The following is a 27,729-nucleotide window of genomic DNA, read 5'->3' on the forward strand; positions in this document are numbered from 1 at the left end:
CTCACTACTGGACAGATCTTACAAACAAAAACTAAATAAGAAAACTATAGGACTAAATAATACAATTAATAATTTATAGTTAACAGACAAATATAGAATATTTCATCCATCAATGAGTAAATATACTTTCTTCTCAGCAGCACATTGGTCCTTCTCTAAAAAACTTTATCTGATGCCACAATGCAACTCTTAGTAAATATAAAAAAAAACCAGATACCCTGCATACTATCAGACTACAATGCAATGAAATTAAAAATGAATGATAAAATAAAAAAGCACAAGCTACTGTAATAAATAGAGACTAAATAATACACAATTGAATGAAGAATGGATAGTAGAAGAAATCAAGAATGAAATAAAAATAATTCTTAGAAGTAAATGAAAACACTGATACATCATATCAAAATTTCTGGGACACTATGAAGGCAGTACTAAGAGAAAAGTTTATTGCATTGAGTGCATTCATTAAAAGAATAAGAAGTCAACAAATAAATGACCTAACACTACATCTCAAAGCCTTAGAAAAAGAAGAATAAATCAATACCAAAAGCAGTAGAAGACAGGAAATAATTAAAATTAGAGCTGAAATCAATGAAATTAAAACAAACAAAAAAAATTGAAAAAAGTGACCAAAAAAAGTTGGTTCTTTGAAAAAATAAATAAAATAGATAAACTCCTGGCCATGCTAACAAAGATAAAAAGAGAGAAAATTCAAAATACTAAAATACAAAATGAAGAAGGAAATATCACAATGGACACATCTGAAATAAAAGATACTTAGAAAATATTTTGAAAATTTATATTCCAATAGAAAATATTGAAGACTTTGACAAATTTCTAGAGACATATAGCCTACCCAAACTGAATGAGGAGGTCATACACAATTTAAACAGAATTTTAAGTAATGAAATAGAAAACACCATCAAAAGCCTACTAACCAAGAAAAGCCCAGGACCAGATGAATTCTCAACCAACTTCTACAAGACTTTCAAAGGAGAATTAACAGCAATACTCCTCAAAGTATTCCATGAAATGGAAAAGGAGAGAACCCTTCCAAACTCATTCTATAAGACTAATATCACCCTGATACCAAAACCAGACAAAGACAATATTAAGGAAAGAAAACTTTAAACCAACATCCCTGATGAATGTAGATGCAAAAAATCTCAACAACGTTCTGGCATTTTGCACACAAAAACATATTAAAAAGATAGTGCACCACAATCAATTGGGGTTCATCCCAGGGATGCAGGGTTGGTTCAACATATGGAAATCAATAAATGTAATTCATCATATTAATAGACTTAAAAACAAGAATCAAATGATCATCTCAATAGATTCAGAAAAAGCATTTGACAAAATACAGCACCCCTTCATGTTCAAAACACTAGAAAAACTAGTAGGATCATACCTCAACTTTGTAAAATCTATCTGTGCTAAACCCAAAGCCAGCATCATTCTAAATGGAGAAAAATTGAAAGCATTCCCACTAAAACCTGGAACAAGACAAGGATGTCCTCTTTCACCACTTCTATTCAACATCATCCTTGAAACTCTAGCCAGAGCAATTAGACAAAATAAAGAAATTAGAGGGATATAAATAAGTAAAGAAGAACTCAAACTATCACTATTTGCTGATGACCTGATTCTATATCTAGAAGATAAAAAAAATTCCACCAAAAAACTTCTAGAACTAATAAATGAATCCAGCAAATTACAGGATATAAAATTAACATCTATAAATCAAACATATTCCTATACATCAGTGAAGAATCCACTGAAAGAGAAATTAGGAAAACTACTCCATTCACAATAGCCTCAAAAAAAGAAAATCCTGGGAATTAATCTAACAAAAGAGGTGAAAGACCTCTACAATGAAAACTATAGAACATTAAAGAAAGAAATTGAAGAAAACCTCAGAAGATAAAAAGATCTCTCATGCTCTTAGATAGGCAGAATTAATTTTGTCAAAATGGCCATACTACCAAAAGCATTATACATATTTAATACAATTCCTATTAAAATCCCAATGGCATTCTTTATAGATATAGAAAAAGCAATTATAAAATTTATTTGGAAAAATAAGAGATCCAGAATAGCTGAAGCAATCCTTAGCAAGAAAAGTGAAGCAGGAGGCATCACAATACCAGACTTTAAACTATACTACAGATTATAGCAATAAAAAATGGCAGGATTGGCATCAAAAAATGGCAGGGTATTGGCACCAAATGACTGGTAGACAAATGGTACAGAATAGATGACACAGAGACAAACCCACATAAATACAGTTATGTCATACTAGATAAAGGTGCCAAAAACATTAACTGAAGAAAAGATGGTCTATTCAACTAATGGTGCTGGCAAAACTGGAAATCCATGTGTAGCAAAATGAAATTAAACCTCTATCTCTCACCCTGCACAAAATCAACTGAAAGTGGACAAAAGACTTAGGCACTAGTACAGAGATCCTGTGGCTACAAAAAGAAAAAAATAGACCCAAATCTTCACCATGTCAGCCAAGGATCAGACTTCCTTAACAAGACTCCTAAAGCGAAAGAAATAAAATCAAGAATCAATAAATGGAATGGATTCAAATTAAAAAGCTTTTTCTCAGCAAATGAAACAATCAATACCATGAGGAGAGAGACTACAGATTCGGACAAAACCTTTACCACATGCACCTCCGATAGAGCATTAATCTCTAGGATATATAAAGAACTCAAAAAACTTAACACACACACAAAACAAACAAACAAACAAAACCAAATAACCCAATCAATAAATGGGCTAAGGAACTGAACAGACACTTCACAGAAGAAGAAATACAATTGATCAACAAATACATGAAAAAGTGTTCAACATCTCTAGCAATTTGAGAAATGCAAATCAAAACTCTAAGATTCCATCTCACTCCTGTCAGAATGGCAATCATCAAGAATACAGGCAACAATACATGTTGGCGAGGATGTGGGGGAAAAGGTACACTAATACATTGCTGGTGTAATCTCTTTGGAAAGAGTATGGAGATTCCTCAGAAAACTTGAAATGGAACCACCATCTGACCCACCTATCCCATTCCTCAGTTTATACCCAAAGGACTTAAAGTCAGCATACTACAGTAATGCAGCCACATCAATGTTTTAGCAGCTCAATTCACAATAGCTAAACTATGGAATGAACCTAGGTATCCCTCAGTAGATTAATGAATAAAGAAAATGCAGTGTATATACTCAATGGAATATTATTCAGCTTTAAAGAAGAGTGAAATTATGGCATTTACCAGTAAATGGATGGCGCTTAAGAATATCATGCTAAGCAAAATAACCCAATCCCACAAAACCAAAGGCCAAATGTTTTCTCTAATATGCAGATACTAATTCACAATAAGGAAGGGGGCACTAGGGAAGAATAGTGTTACCTTAGATTAGATAGATGGAAGTGATGGGAGAGGAGGGGAGGGGATGTGGGAATAGGAAAGACAGTAGAATGAAACAGACATTATTACTGTGTGTATATATGTGACTATATGACCAATACGATTCTGCAACATGTACACTCAGAAAAATGAGAAATTATATCCCATCTATGTATGATATATCAAAGTGCATAAATGTATTCTACTGTCATGTATAACTAATTAAAATTAATAAAAAGGAGAACTGTTGCAGTAATTCACTCGCAGGTCAGCATGAGAAAGAAAGAAGAAGCAGAGCAAGCCAAGCAGCAGAAGAAAAAAAAAAGTCCTTTATTGTACACAGCAGTCTTTTTATAGTCTTGTGAACAAAGAAGGCAGCCTTCCAACAGCAATAAATCAGGTCTTTAGGCTAGTTAAACATAGCATACAGAAGTTTTACTTTCTAATCAGAAGTGACCTGCTGCTCATGGCTAATCTACTCTTGGCCCTGAGCATGCTCTTTGTTAAGAACAGATAAAAAATTTTTCTTAGCGTCCTCTTAGCCCACTTGGCAGAACATCCCGTATGCAGGCAAGTTCTCCCAAGGACAGTAGACACCTCATTTTCAAGCATGTCCGCTGTTACCTTATCTAACTTTTGAAGGAACGTCTCCTTTGCGAGTAAGCCCCAACAAAGACAACAAAACATCTCGTATGCAAGCATGATTTGTTGTCACCTTGTTTAGACCTTGACAGAATATCCTGTTTGCAGGCAGACTCCATCAAGGGCAATAATAATTACGTTTTCAAGCTCACAGACACATCTGATTCTCTACAGAGAACACAAAAAATAGAGTTGGGCATTTAGGTACCCTGAGAAAAACTAGGATTTCCTCAACAGAAATATTGTATTATTCTGTGACCGGCTTATTTATTTTATAGCAGGAAAGACAAATATGATCTAGTGCTTATTTTTTAATAATGTTTAATCAGAACATGGTTACTTTCATTTGTTTATGTATTGTCTATGACTGCTTTCATAACAAATGTAGAGCTGGGTAGCACAGATTATACGGTCTTTAAAAACCCTAGAGGATTTCTTTAGGGAAATAAGTTTGACAATCCCTGGTCTATTGTCTCTTTTGCTCTTGCAATAAATTACATAAATTTCTATTTATTAATCTATTTTATCCCACAATAAAAGCAATGGTTTAATTCTTATTGGCTTGCTTGTAAAGTTCTTTTACAAGTGGAGATAAGGTTTTTTGTTTTTTGTTTTTTTTTTTAAACTGGCCATATTGTTTTGTTTCATTTGGTAAAGTAATATTTCAAGACAGTAACAAATAAAGAGTATGATATTGTGGATAAAAACTACAGACCAATACATTTTTTAAAAAGTCTACGTATTTATGATTTATAAGCAGTAAATTCAAAACATCATCTAGCAATTTATTTAATAACAAAATCTTCCTAGTGTAGTTTAAGTGAAACCATTTATATAATATTTGTACATTAGTGGCACTTTTACAAAAAATGTTTAAAGGTTACATCCTATTAAGAAATTGTTTTCAATCTCCATGGAAAGCAAAATTTCCTTATTACTGCAGTGATAAATCTGACTGTACTTTAATAATTGTGCACATCTTCTATTTCTAATGTCTATTTTTAATATTTATCCACTGGGGCAAAATAAAACAAATAAGAAAAGGCATTTCAAAGAAGAACTGCAAAGAAATGCATCTTATTTGGACATGGGGGGTCATGTCACAGGAAATTACATATATTTTGATCATCAAAGACTTCTCAAACAATTAATTTTCTTCAAAAAAATAGAAGACACTTTTGTGACCATGGTCAATGCCGAAATAACAAACATCTTCTTTCAGATGAGTTCAACAAAATACGAGATATAATTCTTCTTTAGGCTTAAGATGAAAACAATATGAAACAGGGAAACATTATACAAGTGAGGATATAAATGTGGGATTCAAGATTTGGAAGAACTCCAGTCACTACTAGGTTTGACTTGTTGAGACATTTTTCCAGATCAGGTTGCTATTCAATGGGCCACAACTTAGAGTCAAAGCAGGGAACATGGATAGAAAGAAAAATGGATCATTTGTCTCATGGAGGGTGAAGTAAAACTCAGAGGTTACTGAGCTGAGACTTAAGGTGATTAACCATGAAAGGCACTGTGGATTCTGCTATACTAAGACTACAAAGTTGGAAGCTTTTGGAGATCTTTTATGTAATAAGTCAAATAAAGATTAGTAGCATTTAATCAAAGGCCCCTTGTGTACTAGAAATAGAGTTTTAACAAATATAGGGGGAATATCATTTGTAAATACATCAAATTGATCAATTTTAATAATCTAGTTGAAGTTTGTGTTAGTCAGCTTTTTCACTGCTGTGACAAAAGACTCACCAGGAAAATTGTAGAGGAGGAAAAGTTTACTTAAGGGCTCACAGTTTCAGAGGTCTCAGTTCATTGACAGCTGGCTCCATTCCTCAGGTTTGAGGCAAGGCTGAACATCATGGCAGAAGAGTGTGCAGAGGAAAGCAGCTCACATGATGATCAGATAGCAGAGAACTTCACCTGCCAGATATAAAATATATACTCCAATGCCTACCTTCTCCAGCCACACCCTACCTGCCTCAAGCTACCATCAAGTTAATCCTATCAAGGGATTAATTTACTGATTGGATGAAGGCTCTCAGAACCCAGTCATTTCACCTTTGAATGTTCTTGCCTTGTCTCACACATGAGCTTCTGGGGACACCTCACCTCCAAAACATAACATAGTGCAGGCTCCTTCTAGAGCATGCTCTGCCTCTCTCTTTCTAACCTTCCCCATACACACACGTATTCACATATAATATTCCTCAGAAGAGAAAGTTGTAAAACCATCTGTAATTACATATATTTAATGCAGATTGAAAATAAATCATCACTTTTAGAAAAGGTAATTTGAAAAGATCTATAGAGATTAATAATAAAAATGGAATATGATATAAATGGCTCTTACATATATTACTTTAAATTATTTTTATTCCAAGATTTCCAAAAACTTTTTAAAAATCATCTGAAAGGAAAGTTTGCTTGCATTTAAATTCACTTATATCCTTTCCTCTAATGTACATTATAGGTTCAAATGAGATGTGCACTGAGTTGACTTGACAATAGGCAACTAAAATAAAATGGAAGAAAGTAAAGAAACTGAAAATTCAATGTTCAAATAATCAATATATACTTGATATCATTTGTGTTTCCTCAAGTGAAAATGATTTGACCTCTCTCTTTTTCCCCTGGCTTAGAGGGGAATTTAAGTTTTAATAGAATTCTAAAAAAGAATTTTCCAAACTTAATGATACACCTCTGAGGATTACATTTAGATTTATAAATATTGCTTCTGAAAAGAAAATATGAATGATCAAAGCATTTGGTCATGACCTGTTTCAGACAAGACTAACATGCTGGTTTATTTATTCATATTTTTCAAATCTGTCCTCAAATGACAGATTTCGAAAATATGTGTTATGATAATAATTCAGTTGTCACAATAGTTTAATCAGTGTTTATATCCTTTTAACCTGTCTTGAGTAAACTAAATTTTAATGCAAAAATGTGACCTAGAGAGTGGATAATATAGCATAATGGATACTTAATAAAAGAGAACTGCACTTCAAGTTGTTTCTTAATTCAAATGATCTCCACTTATACCCCAAATATTCTCAATAATGCACACATAGAGGAAAAATAAAATATAATGTGAGTTTATATATATAAAAGTTTATATATATATATATATATAATATACATATTATATATATATAATTTATGTATGTAAGATCAGAGTCTCATATTAGTATCTCCTTTTATTTAAAATAAATAAGATGATTTCTATTTACAGTTGTGTTGGAGTAGCTTGCAGGATACCAAAACTCCTTCATGAACAACTTGAAAAGCAAGATTAAAAAAAAAAAAAAGTTTTATTCAGTTCAAGAACTTTTGAAGCAGCCAGAACTAAATTGTAGAGAGAATGCTTAGTAAGATCAAAATAACAATCAGAAAACTTTCCAAGTCAGGCAGAGATAAAAGTTGCAAGCTGATTAAATGCAAGAAAGCTAGCCGAGATTTTGTCACAGTCATGGGCTTAAAAGACATAAATTAGAGCTTTCAAGGATTATAAGACTGGAGAAAACAAACAAATCTGTGAAAAGAAAGATAGGGGCAAGAGAGTCAGAGAATTTCTCCCTGAATTCTTTGTCAGGTTCTAATATTGCTCAAGGCAAGAAGTAAGAAAGTAAGCAGAAAGAAACTAAAAAACAAAATGGTGCTTTTAATCACTTCCTATAATGAAGAAGACAAAAATTGGGGTTCAGACCTTAAAACAGAAGAGGTGTATCCTGGGACCACTGGAGTGAGGAAAAATATAGGGAGCGCATTCCTATTGGGAACTTCAACCTGCCTTATATCTCATCACTTATGACTGACTGTAGGTAATCAGACCCCCTCTAACTGTCTGTCAGAGGGTAAAGTGAGTTGCCCCCGGACAAGCCTCTGACATTATTCCTATATGATAGCTAGCACTCTTTTGGAAATGACTGGGAGATAATGTTGGAATGTGTATTTCTAATCAAAGCAGATTAAAAGTGAATGATTTAAATTCCTTCTTAAGCAACTTAGAAATATGACCAAACAAATAAAACAATGATGTTACAAAATTGTATACCAGACCACACAAAACAGTTATCCATGAAAGTGGGCCTAAGATTCTCCAAATGACTGCATTTAAAACCCATATCTATTTTTTCCTTTCATATTTGTTATGGTTTAGAGATGAGGTAACCCCCAAAACTCATGCATGAGACAATGCAAGAAAGTTTTGAGGTGAAATAATCTAGTTATAAGAGCCTTGACCTAAGCATGGCATTAATTCCCTGATAGAGATTAAGTGGGTGGGATCTGTAGGCAGGTAGGGTGTGGCTGAAGAAGGTGAGTCATTGGGGTCATGCTTTGGGATATATATTTTTTATCTGGTGAGAGAGAACTTTCTCTGCTTCCTGGCATCATGCCCTGAGTTGCTTTGCTCTGTGACACACTTCTGCCATGATGTTCTGCTCCACCTCAGGTACAGAGCAATAGAGTTGGTCGTCTATGGACTGAGACCTCTGAAACGGTGAACCCCCAAATAAACTTTTTTCTCTATGTTGTTCTTGTCAGGTCTTTTGGACACAGCAATGCAAAGCAGTCTAAAATAATATTGGCATGGAACTCTGAAACTATTTTGTGTATGGTGGAATTTGATAAATAAGACACTAGTATGGTAGTATGTATAAACGTGGCTGTATAACCAATGTGATCCTGCAATCTGTACACGTGGGAAAAATAAGAATTCATACCCCATTTGAATCAAATGTATGATATATGATATGTCAAGATCATTGTAATGTTCTGAGCAACCAATAAAAAAAGAGTCTTTTGATGTTTGTTGGGATGTTAGAAAAGTGACACACAAATAAAAATGAAAAATAGAAAGAAAATCACTTGAGGTTGGATTGGAATTGAAGGTATCAATATTAATATATAAATATATGACATATATATATAGAGAGATAGATAGATTGATTGATATTGATACTTTCAATTCATATATATATATATATATATATATATATATATATATATATATCCTTATCTGTCTTGTGTCTATCTCCCCATTTTGGTCTGATGGATGAGTCAAGATACAATGACAACAGCATCTTGCCCCCAGCACCTTGATCTTGATTTTCAAATACCAATCACCATCAAGAAGAACTTGAGTTCTAAAGAATAAAGGATGATTGAAGGACTGGTAAAGGAAAGGTGTAAGAATAAACCCACATATTTTTGTGCCAGAAAGTGAAGGCAAATGGAAAAACACCATATGTTTATGTGACAAAAGAATACAGGTATTAGCTTAAAGGGCTCACATGGACTAACTAGGGGTAGATTTACTTCAAAACAAAAGAAGGAAAACAATAGATTATAAACAATGTGAATAAGTTAGAAATTATGAGTCTAAAGATTGAGATGAGTCTAAAGGAAAAAAATAACTGAGAAAGAATATAGACAGCTTTTGAAAAAAAAGTCATGTGGCAACTATAAAGGAAATACAACATACTAAGGATTAGTGTAAGTAGAAATCATTAATGAGTAGGAGAAATATTTGAAGAGGAGAATATATGTATTATCTTCAGGTGTGTGTTATTAATTTTAAGGAAAAACATAGGAACTATATAGTAATAAAAAGAGATAACAGTTGGCTGGGCTTCAGAATTAAAATTGAAATTGAACATTCACATGCACTTCTGATATATTCAGAGCATAAAATCACTTTTAGTTTGTTGAACAGGGATACAGAACCTAAATCTAGTTGTGAAGGAACATACAACAAAAGAAGAGAAAAAAAATTGCAGATTAGTCCATAGAATAATAGAGCTGCAATTTCTCAAAATGTCAATGATGTGAAAGACAAAGAAAGAACTTAAGAATTATTTAGAATAAATAAAAGGCATATGCATGATTTTGTTAACTTGTATGAAATTAAGACTAAAAATTTTAAAATTTGGAAAATTTTAATGGATTGATATTATTAGGTGATTCCTCACTGTGGAGAGGAGACCTGGGCTAGACCTCTGAAGATGAGAATTTAAATTATCAGAAGCGTGCTAGGAGAATGAAGTCCAAGAAACCAAGGGAATTCTTTTCTGTTGATATGGGAATATGGAGAGAGGAAGCAGGGAGTTTCCTAAGCCAGGCAATGATCGGTGATTGTCACATATGAGTAATGAAATAAGAAATTGGGTCTAAATAACAAAATTTTAGATATTTAAGGAAATAATTTATCTTAAAAATTATACAAATTGCAATATTATAGAAAAATTTGGTGTCAAAAGAAAGACAAAGAGGATGACCTCAAAAATCCTGAAAAGTGTTTTGTACTAACAAGTGATATTAAGAATATCTGTCCCCAGATTTAAAATGTCCAATAAATAATTTGCTTCTGTTCAATAATGGTTCAGTTTGTTCTAATATTTCTCCTCCCATTGGGGAAAAAAAAGGAACCTATTTGGGGGTTCCAACTCTGGATAGCTTTAGTACAGAAATGAAGGGAAATTTGTGTATTTCATGCTATATACTTTAAACATTTAGTGAGAAGTAATTGTTTTCTTTTTTTTTTTAAAGAGAGAGGAAAGGGGGAGAGAGACAGAGAGAGAGAGAGAGAGAGAGAGAGAGAGAGAGAGAGAGAGAATTTATTTATTTATTTTAGTTCTCGGAGGACACAACATCTTTGTTTTTTTTTTTTGTTTGTTTTTTTTTTTTTTTTTTTATTGGTTGTTCATAACATTACAAAGCTCTTGATATATGATATTTCATACATTAGATTGAAGTGGGTTATGAACCCCCAATTTTACCCCATATGCAGATAGCAGAATCACGTGGGTTACACATCCACAATTTTACATAATGCCCTAATAGTAATTGTTGTATTCTGCTACCTTTCCTATCCCCTACTATCCCCCCTCCCCTCCCCTCCCAACTTCTCTCTCTATCCCATCTACTGTAATTCATTTCTCTCTTTGTTTATTTTCCCATTCCCCTCACAACCTCTTATGTGTAATTTTGTTTAGCAATGAGGGTCTCCCTTCATTTCCATGCAATTTCCCTTTTCTCTCCCTTTCCCTCCCATCTCAAGTCTCTGTTTAATGTTAGTTTTTCCTTCCTACTCTTCCTCACTGCTCTGTTCTTAGTTGCTCTCATTATATCAAAGAAGACATTTGGTATTTGTTTTTTAGGGTTTGGCTAGCTTCACTAAGCATAATCTGCTCTAGTACCAACCATTTCCCTGAAAATTCTATGATTTTGTCATTTTTTATTGCTGCATAGTACTCCATTGTGTATAGATGCCACATTTTTTTTATCCATTCATCTATTGAAGGGCATCTGGGTTGGTTCCACAGTCTAGCTATTGTGAATTGTGCTGCTATGAACATTGATGTGGCAGTATCCCTGTAGCGTGCTTTTTTGAGGTCTTCAGGGAATAGTCCGAGAAGGGCAATAGCAGGGTCAAATGGTGGTTCCATTCCCAGCTTTCCCAGGAATCTCCATACTGCTTTCCAAATTGGCCGCACCAATTTGCAGTCCCACCAGCAATGTACAAGTGTACCCTTTTCTCCACATCCTCGCCAGCACTTGTTGTTGTTTGACTTCATAGTGGCTGCCAATCTTACTGGAGTGAGATGGTATCTTAGGGTGGTTTTGATTTGCATTTCTCTGACTGCTAGAGATGGAGAGCATTTTTTCATGTACTTGTTGATTGATTGTATATCCTCCTCTGAGAAGTGTCTGTTCAGGTCCTTGGCCCATTTGTTGATTGGGTTATTTGTTATCTTATTGTCTAATTTTTTGAGTTCTTTGTATACTCTGGATATTAGGGCTCTATCTGAAGTGTGAGGCGTAAAAATTTGTTCCCAGGATGTAGGCTCCCTATTTACCTCTCTTATTGTTTCTTTTGCTGAGAAAAAACTTTTAAGTTTAATTAAGTCCCATTTGTTGATTCTAGTTGTTAACTCTTGTGCTATGGGTGTCCTATTAAGGAATTTGGGGCCCGACCCCAGATAAAGCAATCATGAAATTCATATGGAAAAATAAAAGACCCAGAATAGCAAAAGCAATTCTAAGCAGAAAGTGTGAATCAGGCGGTATAGCGATACCAGATTTCAAACTATATTACAGAGCAATAGTGACAAAAACAGCATGGTACTGGTACCAAAACAGGCGGGTGGACCAATGGTATAAAATAGAGGACACAGAGACTAATCCACAAAGTTACAACTATCTTATATTTGATAAAGGGGCTATAAGCATGCAATGGAGGAAGGATAGCATCTTCAACAAATGGTGTTGGGAAAACTGGAAATCCATATGCAACAAAATGAAACTGAATCCCTTTCTCTCGCCATGCACAAAAGTTAGCTCAAAATGGATCAAGGAGCTTGATATCAAAACAGAAACTCTGCGTCTGATAGAAGATAAAGTTGGCTCCGATCCACAACATCTTTGTTTGTATGTGGTGCTGAGGATCGAACCCGGGCCGCACGCATGCCAGGCGAGCGCGCTTCCGTTTGAGCCACATCCCCAGCCCAGTAATTGTTTTCTTTGTTCAAGAAATTTTCCTTAAGCTATGCTACCACTGGATATGAATATTTTTCCTTTAAAATAATATAAACTCCTCTTGACACTACCTTGATTAAAATAATTCAGGTCATTTTCTAAAAGAGCAGTATTATCATTGTTATGCCTGGGAGAAAAATCTGCCTTACCATTCTACGTACTTATAAGAAAATTATAATGTAAAATACATGAAAATTTTTTTATACAAAAGTGTTTCTTTCCCTCTAGAGAATTATGCTTATTTGTATAATTAATTATGCATCAAACATTCTATAAATATCAAAATATTTATTTTTATCATCAGAGAGATATGAATTAAGTTAATAAAGATTACCTAGTAAAACTGAATGATAGAATGACAAATTAACTTTCCAGGTGTACCATGTTTATAAGCAACAGCAGCTTTTTTTCAAAATAGCACTAATTGTAATTCTTGCAAAAAGGAACAATGTGATGCACTACCAGATTGCTAAAACTATATAAATGCCTCTATCTGCTGAAATCTTAAAGCTCCATAATTTTATTCTTTATTTTGAATACTATAGACATATTCCATTAGAGCTACTTAAAAGAAAATAATCTCAAACCAGATGAGTTGTGTATTGGAGGGCCCTAGGAAAATCTAAGAATGAATTTATGAAATAGCATTATGTATATAGAGAGGAGCAGGTGGTTTATTGTTAACAGACCATAGATTATAAGACTGAGAGTTATAAGACAGATAAACACTGATCATGGTGGATCTTGACAATGTATTAAGAAATTTAAATTTTATCTAATAAGACATGGAGACCTGTGCTGTGAAGGTTGATTCCAGGAGCACTGAGCTTTTTTGCTGAGATAAGACATGTCCCTGGATAGAACTGACCCCTACTCTGCATGAGACATATTGATTAATAGTGCTGCTAGGTAACAACAGAAGTTTCAGCTTCTAAACATTGTTTGATAACAATGAAACTGGTTATTTTTTCCAAGACCCTTGGGTTTTGTATCAGGAATTTGTTTACATGGCTAGCAAGATAAAAGAAGCCCTAACTGAGATTGAATTTTGGATTCCCTCATTCTGGGGAGCTGTTTTCAGTTGTTTCTAGTTCAATAAAAAAGAAAGTGTAGATCATTTCTGCATTTCTGGATACCTTGCCTGTAATTCATATCCTTACTCTAATGTTTCTAATATATAGTATCTTTTAGTAATAATAACTGGATATTTGTAAGCACTGTCATTTTGGGTTCTACAAGTTTTCAAAATCTGTGTAGATACCACATTTAGGTTAGTCGAATTAAAAGTATTATTAGTGAACATTTTGTTAGTGTATGTAAGTCCTAGTGAGACCATCCATATTTTTTTTTTGTGGTTTGGATGCCTAGAAATAGAAGTGCTAGTGATAAAAATGAGCAACACAAAAGACACAAATGTACTTTGGAATTTAATGTGAATTCTTTTGGAATAAAGTTGGGTTTGGCTTTACATAGGGCATCTCAGTAAAAATACTTTGACAATTGCATACATAAGTCTGAAGCTGAAGAAGCTGTTAATCTTGCTGATATATACTTGCTGATCATCAGCATATAGGTAGTAAATTCTGAGAGGTATGAATAAACAACACAATGGAATGAAGACCAACATAATTTAAACAGTTGGGGGAAGCAAAAGAGCCCAGATTGTTCATCTTTGGTATCATTCAATCAGACCTCCCTGATTCTGTACATGCGTATGTTATGTATGAATGTATTCTAGTAGTTATAGCTCCAGTTCAGCTCCTCTTGCTTTCCAATAAGAAACATCTTGATGAATGAAAATAACATGGATAACTGTGTGTCAGCTATAATTTCTACAAAAAGTCGATCTTTTCCAAAAATTTATATCTTAATTACTATTTATTACATATTCTTTGCCAATTTTCTTTGTCTAGAAATACATTAGGATAGTTCAGTTTAGGCACCATACCTATTTAATCTTTATATATTAAATATTTTGTAGATTGCTCACACATCAATTTTGTACACTTAATATGTGAAATTGAAATCCTTACTAATTAAAATTATGTTAGCATTTAATGTTTGTGATTTTATAAAATTGTTAAATTACCATGAATTGATCATTTCCTGACTTAAAAATAAAAACATTATCACAAGTGTTTTTCCATCGTTTTGAGATGTGACCTTGAAAAATATCTGTATCTAAATAAAATTTGGCTCCAAGATAATAACTACATTATTATTAAATAGCAAAAAACAATAGAATATACTTACAGGAAAATAGTAGTAGAAATGAAAGAACTTCAATCTGCATACAAAAGAGTAGAGATGTCATAATCATATTGGCAACCGCATTCATAAACACTTTATGGAGATAGCACACCATGATCAAGTGAGTTTATCCCGAGATAGCACACCATGATCAAGTGAGTTTATACCAGGTTTGCAATATTGGTTCAACATACACAAATCAATACAAGTTATTCACTACATAAAAAGAGTTAAAGACAGGAATCATATGATCATCTCAACAGATGCATAAAAGTCTTTGACAAGATGCAACACTCATTCATGTTTAAAAAAAACACTGGATAAATGAGAAATAGAAGGAACTTATCTTAACATTGCAAAGGTTGTATATGATAAACCCAAGGTCAACATTATACTAAATGAAGAAAAATTGAAAACATTTCCTCCAAAATCAGGAACAAGACAAGAATATCCATTCTCACCACTTATTTTAAATATAGTTCTTGAAATTCTACACAGAGCTATCAGATGAGAAAAGAAAATTAAAGAGTTACAAATAGAAAAGAAAGAAATCAAATTATCCTGTTTGATGATAAAATAATCCTATACCAGAAGCCTCAAACCCCACCAGAAGACTTCTAAAGCTCATAAACAAATTCAGTACAGTAGCAGAATACACAATCAACATACAAAAATCAATAGCTTTCCTATACTCCAATTATGGTTCTGCTGAAAGAAAAATCAGGAAAACTATTTCATTCATAATAACCTCAATAAAATAAAACATGGAATAAATCTAACCAAGGAAAACATGGAATAAATCTAACCAAGGAGATGAAAGAACTCTACAATAAAAACTGCAGAACACTGAAGAAAGAAATTGAAGAAGATCTTAAAAGATGGAAAGACCTCTCATGTTCTTAGGTAAGCAGAATTAATATTACAACAATGACCATACTACCAAAAGCACTATACAATTTAATGCAATTCCCATCAAAATACCAATGATATTCTTCACAGAATTTTTTAAAAGAAGGGCTAAATTACATTTGGAATAATAAAAGACCCAGAAGAGCCTAAGCAATCCTGAGCAAGAAGAGCTATGTTGGAGGCATCATGGTACCTGATCTCTAATTATACTACAAAACTACAGTAAGAAAAACAGCATGTTATTGGCATAAAAACAGATGTAAAGACTAATAAAATAGAATAAAAGATGCAGAGGAATCTATACAAATATAATCATCTGATCTTTGACAAAGCTACTAAAAGCATGAGTTAGAAAAAAAAAAAACATTAAAAAACAATGGTGCTGGGAAAATTGGGTACCCATAAGAAGAGGAACTGGATCCCTGCCTTTCACCTTGCACAAATGTCAATTCAAAAATAGATCAAAGACCTAAGAATCAGACCAGAAGCGTTACAACTGATAGGGAAAAAAAAGCATAGGGTCAATATTCCATCATATTTGCACAAGCACTGATTTCCTTAACAAGAAAATCGCTTAACAAGTACAAGAAATAAAATCAAGAATAAATACATAGAACAGCATCAAGTGAAAAAGTTTTTTCACAGCCAAGGAAACAATTGCTATCATGAAGAGAAAGCCTAAAAAATGGTAGAAATCTACAAAGATGACAAAATATAAAGCTAAACTGACGGCACACATGGAACTAGATAGCCCAAGAAACTTTACTTTTAAATTTTCATCCTTTTTTTCTACATCACACTTATCTTACTCGTACCTGTTAATTTTAAAATTAATTTCATAACATTTTTCTTTCTACTAAGAAGGAAAAAATATCACACTTCTAACTCTGGAAATTGGGTCAGGTTGAACTGAACTGTCTTACATTTAGGAATGGGAATGACAGAGAGAGGCCTGTTGAGAAGCAAAGATTACATATAGCTGTGATGTTTCAATTACTGATTGCCAAAAACTGTTTCTGTGAATGCAGATACACTGGAATATGAAGGCTACACTCAAGCAGTTTAGATTTTTATTTGGTAAATAATTATTTTATAGGCAAATGCTGAAAACTAATATTTGATTCATATCATAATCTAGTTTTTGAGGAGAGCCCATGAACATCTCTGCAAGCACTATAATATTGTTAATCAGTACGAGGCAAAAAAAAAAAAAAAGTCCAGTCAAGTCTATTCCAATTTTGTTTGCATTATTTAAAAAAGGAAGCATACAGAACCTCTATTGAATGTTTTTGTATTTATCTGACATTGGGCTTGTCTCTGAAAAATGATGAATATAATGTAGGAAATTCATAGCAATGTATCACTACAGATGAAATATCACCAGAAGAAACTTGAAGTAGCAAGTTAAATGCAAAATAATTTCTTCCTCTTCTTCTCCTGATTTTTGTTTATTTGTTATTTATATTATATTTTCACAATCTTCAGAGAGTATTCTCCATGGAAAATATGATAATTCATACTTGTATTCTTAATAACTGAACAAAAGAATTTCTTATCTCATTTGCAATATTCCAATTATTTTCCAATTATTTATGGTTGAATTCAGGAATTAATCACATAATAATATAAAAAATAAGAAATTTAGACTAATAATGAAAAACAACATTAAATATTGTGAATAAGAAAAAGAATAAAATTGATAATCATTGTTTCAGATTATTACATAACCATCAATTAAATTAAAACTATAGAAAAGGATATTAGACCTAAGTCAGAAGATTTTGTGTCTGTAGCTCTGTGTAATTTTAGGCATATTAGTTTATCTTTCTAAATTCAGTTTCTTCAGTCAGAAAAAATTATATCCTTTATCTCACAAGACCATAGCAATCAAATAAAACAAGAAATCTGACAACATTTCACACATTTTAATAAACAGCAGTGGCTATATATTACAAAGCAATATTTTTTTTGAGAATTTTAATATTTATTTTTTAGTTCTTGGCGGACACAACATCTTTGTTTGTATGTGGTGCTGAGGATCGAACCCGGGCTGCACACATGCCAGGCCAGCGTGCTACCGCTGAGCCACATCCCCAGCCCCAGCAATATATTTTTTTAAAAAAATGTTGATAGTAATGACATAGTTTACATTGAATAAGTACCAATTTAAATGCAAAAGTTGGCATCCTGTCTCTAAATAAACAATGTGCCAATGAAATGATAGTCCCAGTTCTGATAATTGATTTCTTTGCAGAAGTTATGCTACATTGCAGTATATTTAGAGAAAGGTTTAATAAATTAAATATTTTGTCAGTAAAATTCTTATGTAGTCATAGTGGTAATTTTGATGGTAGTGATGGTTATAATTATGAGGCTTGGGAGGAGGAAAAGGGAAAAATAGATTTCTAGTGCAGAGTACAGAAAACTGCATCATAGAAATTTGCTTTGTAACAGTTACTAATCTTGATATAAAGAGAACAAAAATAATTTAAGCATTTAAAAAACTAATTGAAATCTGCTGGTTGTAGTGGCATACCCCAGTAATCTCAGTGCTCAGGAGGCTGAGACAGGCGGATTGAGAGTTCAAGCTAGCCTCAGCAATGGCAAGGTACTAAGCAACTCAGAGAGATCCTGTCTCTAAATAAAAAAATACTAAATAAGACTGGGGATGTGGCTCTGTGGTTGAGTGTCCAGAGTTCAAACCCTGGTACAAAAAACAAACAAACAAACAAAAAACTCCACTAACCAAAATTCTATTTAATATTCATAGAATGTGAATTGATCATAATGGATTTTGTCAAGAATAAATAAGTTTTTATAATTTCAGTTTAACTTCTAGTAGCTCCGATTAATTCTTTGGACAAAATTTGTTCAGCAATATGGCAGAATAGAAGTTCCCCTGCTTATATCCCCTCATAGCAAAAATAACTTCACTGTCATTTTGGACAAATGTGCCTTTTCTGGAGCCTTAGCATTCAGATAGAAGTTTATAAAACATTGGTAGAGTCCAAGGCCTAGAACTAGAAGGTCACTGTGAGATGTTAGACCCCACACTTTGGTGGCAGATTTTCTGACCATGGTCACACCTCCAGGTCCCAAAACGGCCCCACCTCCTCATGGACTGTGTTTACGACTCCGTTTACCCTTATTTCTGCTATTAAAACCATCAGCCAAGGCCCCCAATAGGAGTCTTGCCTGAGTCCACTGGACAATATGCTTGCAGACTTTACTCTTGGCTGTGGACCCTGAAATGACTCTATAATGCAGATCCAACCCCTCTTAACTGTGGACTAAAGACAAATTCTGTTTATAAGGACCTAGAATTAGATCTGAGTCCCTGAGACTTACTTACAGAAATGTTCTTATATTTTACCCCAGATTTTTCATCTGATGATCAAGAGCCACTCTGACCACCCAGAGACCCACTAAAAGATATTCTTATCTGCATCTCTGCAGGAAGACCAGCCAACCTACATACCAAAGCTGATTCTATCTGCCCTGAAAAGTGACTCTAGGCCTTTTCATCAATGGCTTGAGGGCAGTTCAGTTTACATAGGATCCAGATGGAGAAATAACTGCCTACTGCAGTTATATTACAGATCTTAAAATAACCCTTATTTCAGCACCAGCCCTTGTTGGCTGGAGTCTCAAAGCAGGCCTGCCCAACTAGAGGGCTCCTGGGAGATATGCCCAGAAACAGGCCTAAAGATCTTTATCTTGGCTATAGACACTAAAACACTATTAAGACTCAGTTCTAATCCCTCCCAGCTATGGATGGAGGCAGTACTATCTAGCCAGAAACCTAGTGACCCACTTGGAAACTTCCAAGATTCTCGGAGGAAAACACTCTCCTACATACACTAATGCGCCTGCCATTTGCAGACCCTGAAGCAGACTCTGAAGGACCAGCTCTAACTAACAAGGTTCTGGAGACAGTTTGGTTCACCCAGGGAATAGACAGTATCCCTGCTTTCTATAATCCCCGGTCATAAGCCTATCAACTATGAAACACACAACAGACCCAGCAAACATCCACGTGATGCTGCTCCAGTCCCATTTGACGGCAGCCCCATAGGTTCATGAATCTAACAGAAGGCTTTAACCTGCTAAAACCAGTCTATACAGATTCTAAGAAGATTTTGTTTCTTTAAATGTACAGATACCCAAGCAAGGCTACACAAATAACAGAGAAACAGGCACACAGGATGCTGTCAAATGAAACTATTAAAGTTCTAGCAACTGGCCCATGGAAATAGAAAACTATTTGCCTGAAAGATAATTTCAAATAATCACTTTAAGGAAGCTTAAAGAGATATAAGAAAATACAAACAGAAAACTAAGAGAATTAGGATAAAAAGAATAAGCACAATGAGAAGTTTAATAAAGAAATTGAAATAAAAGAGAATGAAACATAAATTCTGGAACTGATGAATAAAATGATGATACAGAAAAATTCAATACAGAGTTTCAACAGCAAACTCAATAATGCAGAGAAAAGAATAACTGAAGAACACAGGTTATTTGAGAGGTTGGGCAACTAGAGGAACAAAAAAGAAAAAAAAATAATTGCAAAGAGTAAGAAAGCATAAGGGATCTATTGGACACCAGGGACAGTACCAATACATGAATTATTAAGTCTCAGAAGTAAAAGACAAAGAGGAAAGAAGAAAGTTTACTTAGAAAAACAATGACTGAAAATCTTCATTTCACAGACCTTGGAAAAATAAGGACATCTAGAGTACTCAAAGGATCCAAGCAAGACAAACACAAGTATGAATATCCCAAGGCACATGATAAAATTGTCAAAAGTAAAAGACAAAAAGAATTTTGAAAGCAATAAGACAAGACACTTTTCACAATGGAAGTTTTTTTTTTTTTTTTTTTTTTTTTTAAAGAGAGAGTGAGAGAGAGAGAGAAGAGAATTTTTAATATTTATTTTTAGTTCTCGGGGGACACAACATCTTTGTTGGTATGTGGTGCTGAGGATCGAACCCGGGCCGCACGCATGGCAGGCGAGCGCGCTATCGCTTGAGCCACATCCCCAGCCCCCACAATGGAAGTTTTATAGGGCTATAACCAAAACCTTACATGTGAGGAGAATAGGACGATATAAGCACTAAAAGGAAAAACTGCTAACCAAGAAGACTATAGCTCAGAAAACTGCAGCTCAGGAATAGAGGTAAATATCTTCCCGGATGAACAAAAGCTAAGAGAATTCACCACTACAAAGTTTGCTTTACAAGAAAGGCAAAAGGGAATTCCTCAATTTGAGAAATGATCATACTAATTAACAACATATAAACACATACAAGTTTAAAAAAAAACAGTGGTTATGATAAATATATAATCAAATTCAGGATACTTGAGTATTGTAAAATACTTGCATCTCTAATATAAAAAGACAAAACTATTTAAAGTGATTAAAGCTAAAATAATTTAAGAGATGTACATAATTTGAAATAATTTAAATTGTGGTTTACAAATATAAAATATGGGGAAGGGTAATAAAGAATAGGGTTTTTTATGCAATTGAAGTTAGGCCATTATCAGATTAAAGTAACTTTTATAACATGAGATGCCTTGTGAATTCTCATAATAACCACAAAATTAAAAAAAAATCTAGAGGAGATACATGAAGCATAAAGAGAAAGAAATCAAGACCTACCACTATACAAAATCATCAAATCACAAAGGAAGATAGCAAGAGAAGACAAGAACAATAAAACAGAATTATAAATAAGACAGGAACTATGAAACAGAAATAATAAGATGGCAATAGTAAACCCTTATCAATGATTTACTTTAAATGGAATCATATTAAATTTTCCAATGAAAATACTTAGAGTAGCTGAATGGATATCAAAACATTTTTAAAAAACAGGATCCAAATATTTATTGCCTATAAGAACTCACTTCACCCTTACTGACATATATAATCTGGAAGTAAAAGAATGAAAATGATACTTCATCTATAGGAAACCAAGAGAAAGGGCTGTTATTAATTATATCAGACAAAGAAGATTTTCAATCAAAATTTATCAAAAAAAGTCATTATATATGATAAAGAGATCAATCCATCCATCCAGAGCATATAACATATTTGTATACATATATATATATATATATATACATACACACATATATGTATGTATTTAATATTTCAGCAACCAACTATATGAAGCAAATATTAATAAATTTAAAGAGAGAAATATATACAATAACACAATTCCCCATTTGCAACAATAGATAGATCATCCAGTCAGAAAATCAATAAGGAAACATTGGACATGAACTACACTTTAGGATCAATGGACCTAACATATATTATATACATATATACAGAAGTATATACATTTTCTCAAGTGTATGTGGAATATTTCTCAGGATAGAACATATGATAAACCATAGAATGAGTCTTAATGAATTTAGGAAGAGTTAAATTATATCATATATCTCTTCGAACCACAATAGTGTGAAACTCAACATTGGTAACATGAAAAAATGCAGAAAATTTATGAATGTAGAAATTAAACAACATGCTACCAAATAACCAAATAAAAAGAAATAAAAAGAGAAATCAAAATATCTTGAGACAAATAAAAATGAAACACAACCTTCCAGTACTTAAGGGATTCAGAAAAGAAGATTTAAAATGAAGTTTATACTGAAATGCCTAAATTTAAAAAGAGGGAAAAAATCTCAAATAAAAATACCATCATTATACCATAAAGGACTAGAAAAAGAAGAACAAATTAATAATAAAATTAGTGAAGAAAGGAAAAAATAGATTGGAGATTAAATATAATAAAACAAGAGTAGGAAAATAGTAGGGAAAATTTCAACAAAACTAAGGTTAGTTTTTTGACAAGAAACAAGATCAGCAATATTCACAATAGCTAAGGCACAGAATCAAACCATGAACCCATCAGTGCATGAATGGATTAAAAAGTTGTTTTTATAGTAACTGGATACTACATAGATTTAAAGAAGGAATCCTATCACTAGTAGTAACATGGATGAACCTGAGGATCAAATGCTAAGTTAAATAAGCCGGACACAAAAGACAAATAATTCATGATCTTACTTATACATGGAAACTTAAAAAGCTGCCTCATCTAATCAGAGAGTAGACTGGTTGTAACCAGAAGCTGAGTGAGGAGGCAGGCAGGGATTGGAGAAATGTAGCTCAAAAGATACACAATTTACATTAGAGGAATCAACTCAGAAGATCTATTGTATACCACCATGATCATAGTTACTAACAATATGTTGTGTACTTGGAAATTGTCAAGAAAGTAGATTTAATGTTTGATCACACACACACACACACTCACAAAAATAAATAATAATAATAATACAAGGGCTGGAATTGTGGCCCAGTGGAGGGAGTGCTTGCCTAGTATGTGTGAGGCACTGGGTTTGATTCTCAGCACCACATATAAATAAATTAAGGTCATCAACAATTAATAAAATATTTAAATAAAAGAAAAAAATTCTTTAAAAAAATTATACAGATGCAAGGAAATAGATATGCTGATGTTTTAGTCAGCTTTTTCACTGCTGTGACTAAAAGACCCAACCAGAACAATGGTACAAAAGGAAAAGTTTATTTGGGGGCTCACGATTTCAGAGGTCTCAGTCCCTAGAAACAGCTGGTTCCATTCCTTGGGGCTTAAGTGAGGCTGAACATCATGGTTCAAGAGTGTGGTGGAGGGAAGCGGCTCACATGATGATCAGAGGCAGAGAGAGAGAGAGAGAGAGAGAGAGACTCTACTTGCCAGATACAAGTATATACCTCAGAGCCACACCTCAGTGCCCCACCTCCTCCAGCCATACACCACCTGCCTTCAGTTACCAGCCAATTAATTCATAGGGTGATTAATTCACTGATTGAGGTGATTAATTCACGGATCAAGTTAAGGCTCTCATAATCCAACCATCTTTTCTCTGAACCTATTATATTGTCTCACATGTTAGCTTTAGGGGATGTTTAATAGCTTTTTCAATACTGTGACCAAAAGACCTGACCAGAACAATTGTAGAGGAGGAAAAGTTTATTTGAGGGCACGTAGTTTCAGAGGTCTTAGTCCATACAAGACAGGCTGCATTTCTCAGAGCTCCAGGTGAGGCAGAACATTATGACAGAATAGTGTGACAGAGGGAAACAGCTCACAGGGGGGTCAGAAAGCAGAGAGAGAGATTCCACTCTCCAGATACAAAATACATACCCCATAGCCATGGTCCCAATGAACCACTTCCTCCAGCCACACCCCACCTGCCTCCAGTTAATCCCACCAGGGATCAATTCACTGAGTTAAGGCTATCATCCAATCATTTCTCCTCCAGACCTTCTTGTCTCACTCATGAGCTTTTGGGAGATACTTCACATCAAAACCATAACAGATAATTAGGTTGATTTAGTCACTTCACAATATCTACATAAATCAAAACATTGCTATGCGCTAGAAATATATAGTACTTTTGTTAATAAAAAATAAGTTAATGAATTAAATTTTGTTAAGCCATGGTCTATTACATTTAATAGCTATTACATTATTGATAGCGATTGAAATATTGCCCCTTCCACTAATAGTTCAAAATATTAGATTTGCACATTAGAATCTTTTCAATTTAACCTAGACTGAAAGGCAAAATTAATATTTTGTTTTGGCTTTAATTTATATTATTTGATTTTGGCTAAGAATACTTTTATACACTATAATTTGCACGACTTCTTTAGTGTTCCTTTGGTAATTTGTTCTTATTCTTAATATCTCAATTGTATCTCATTTTCTGAATTGTAATATTTTAAAATGTACTAAGTGTTCTTTCTTTTTTTCATTATGAGTTAAAAATGTAATTATTTTTTATAATAATTATACATTCTACACACAAATTTCTAATTTTTTATATTTTTTAGTTAAATTTTATATAAACATACTAAGATTCTTCAAATATATATATAAACATTGGACATTTTTAAGCAGCTATTCCTTTATGATATATGTTAAATGTAAATGCATATTAGCAATGCATTTATAAAATAGAACCCAAGGTTTAAAATGATTGTTCTGAAAAACTGTGTTTGATTTTTTCAAAATTGCATTCTGGCACTGAGAAAGTCATCAGTGCCTAGATATATGTAAATATTTTCAAAAAATGCAAAAAAATGATACATGGTATTATCCAAAATTAATTTACTTATTTATGTAGATGCTTTCAAAAATCTTTTAAATATGATGTGTTTTATATTATGAACATGCTACTAAATTAGTAACTTAAATAATATAAATATGGTTTTACATTCAAGTTGTCTGAAGTTTATATTTTTAATATTCACATCTAAAACTGCAAAGTACATTATATTCAATAATTCCTCAGGAATTATGAGGTAGAGATCATGATAGAAAAGCTGCAATTGTGCTAGAATAGGCATGACAGTCACTGTAGTGTGACATCTGAGTTTATCTAATATTGGCAGGTTTCATTTCATGTGCAGGACTGTGAAAAAGCAGCTGTACTGATTTATTTTAATTGACTAATTAGTCTTTTATTTCCAGTTTGTGCCTATGCCCAGGAAAATAATGGGGACTAAGAATCTGTCATATGGGAGAAAGCTAGCATTTCACTTGCCTTTTTAAATTATATTAACTAAGGTAGTACATTTGCAATGATCAGATTTAATTTCTTGCTTTGTCCCTAACTATACTTCCTGTCTGATTTATACTAGTGTTGTATAGCAAACAGTCAGAACTAAAGACTCCAAAGCAAAGTAGAAAATAAATAGCACTGAATGGATTAAGATTTGGAATTGCCACTAAATGGAAAAATCAAAAATGAGCCAGCATTTTTATAAACCATCAGTCAGGATTCATGAAGGGAACAGAAACAAAAATCAAAGCCAGGATCAATAGGCAAGAAAAAATATTAGGGCAAGCAGTACTTGTGGCCTCAGATACAGAAAGACCATGGATGAGTCCTAAAGAAGAAAAAACAACACAGTTTCTGCCTACCAAAAGAGTCAGACGCTATCAGGTTTACTTTGGAGCCCACAAATAAAGGTGAATAAACCTTAGAAAATGTGTTAAGTAATATATGGTCTTGTTTCCAGAGAAGTATGTAATTAGGTAAAGTAGATTCTATCTATAATAACTTTTCTTGGCATACCTATTAAAATATGAAGAAAAATAAAGTTATGTATCTTCTTGTGTTTAAAAAATAAGCAGTTTAGATGTTCTTATTAGATCTTTATCACATGGCAAATGAAAAAAAAATTGTCTTAGTCTTGATCCAACTTTCATTACACAAAGTAAATTCCTAACATAGTGTCAACTTGTATAATAACTTGCAAACTTCTCTCTCCAATTATTTGACTATAATGATAATTCCTTGAAAAACTAGTGAAAAACAATTCTTTAAGGACAGTGATAAGAAATCTTCAACCCTACATCACAGGCTCTTCTTTGATGAAATGTTTTTCTTAAATATTTGAAGCAACAAATGAAAGATTCTAAAGGTTTTACTAAATTCTTTGATGTGCTCTAATTATTTCTGTGAAACAAACTACCTTAATTTCACTGCATAAAAATCACCATTTTTTAATGCTTAAAGATGCTGAGAATCAAGATTTGAAAAGATCATAGATTGGTTGTCTAACTGAAAGAACTGGAAGTCTGAAAGTGCCTTAACAACTAGGAGTTGAAAGATCTGAAGGTTTATGCTACTGAATCATGCTTAAGGTTCACTGCTGGCTGACTCTTATGTATATCCTCTTCATGGGGCTACTTAGACTTCCCCAAAGCCAGGGGAGTTGGGTTCCAAGAGTTAAGTGTCCTAAGTGAGTTGCCACAATTTAACAATTTTTATGACATAACATTAAAAGCCACCCTCTCCTCTTCATGGAACAAATGTCAATGTCAAAATGCAAGAAAACATGTCAAATAAGACATATTATTGTGCCCACTTTTGTAAAATACAATCTACCACAAAGATATAAAAAAAAAACTGACAGTAAATACATCACACAATTCAACATCATCAGGGATAAATCAAGCAGGAAACATGAACTGTTAAAAGGTTATTTAGATTGGAGGAAGGGTACATTTTCCAGTTGCTCCACATTTCAAGGTTTAAGCAGAAGGAGTACTGCTATTCAGTGAGATGGGTGACTGAGGAAATTTACTGATATTCAACATTCAACAATAAAATCTTCATATAGAAACAGAAATTCAGGAGCTTAGAACACAGAACAAGAGATTAAAAAAAAAAAAAAAAAGAGGAAAGCACTGCGATTCCATTTGGCAAGGGAGGACCTGTGGAACAGAGAGGGAGGCTGATCTTAACTGACCCAGAGACAGCATGGCAAGCTAATGATTAAAAACTGCTTCATGTCTCACAGCTGGCAAGCAGAGAGTTGTGGTAGGAGCCATTTGGAAATAGCTGTGCAACAGCTTTCATTGGCAGGAGCCTGGGAGTTCATTAAAAAAAAAAAAAAAAAAAAGCACTGCCGAACGTCCAAGCAAACGCCTGCTACAGAGTCTGGAGTGTGCCTGACCAAGCTCAACCAAAAGAGGCACCAAGAGAATTGCGCCCAGGGAATCCAGGTTGGTGAGACCAACAGAAAAGAGGCTGGCTTTCCCTTTGTTTCTGACAGTTCATGAGAGGCCAGAAATTGGTCCAGCAGTCACGTTGGTACTCCAGGTCTGATTCTGGGAAGTCGACTTTGACAATGGTGAAGTATGTGAGATCTGTGGAGGGTTAGTCTCCCCACCCCTTGAGTGGAATTTGGGAATAGTCCCTGAGAGCAGGCGATCCAGCAGAGATTGGCACCTACCCAGCAACAGGGAGTATGGATCCAATCCCTCTGGAGTAAATACCATTCAACCAAGTTTCAAAGGATGGTCAGAATTAAACACCAGCTGCTGAAACTTCCCATTTAGAACTTTGGATGAGCTCCACTC

This window comes from Spermophilus citellus (genome assembly GCF_964194105.1).
Source record: "Spermophilus citellus genome assembly, chromosome: 8".
Taxonomy (NCBI): Eukaryota; Metazoa; Chordata; class Mammalia; order Rodentia; family Sciuridae; genus Spermophilus; species Spermophilus citellus.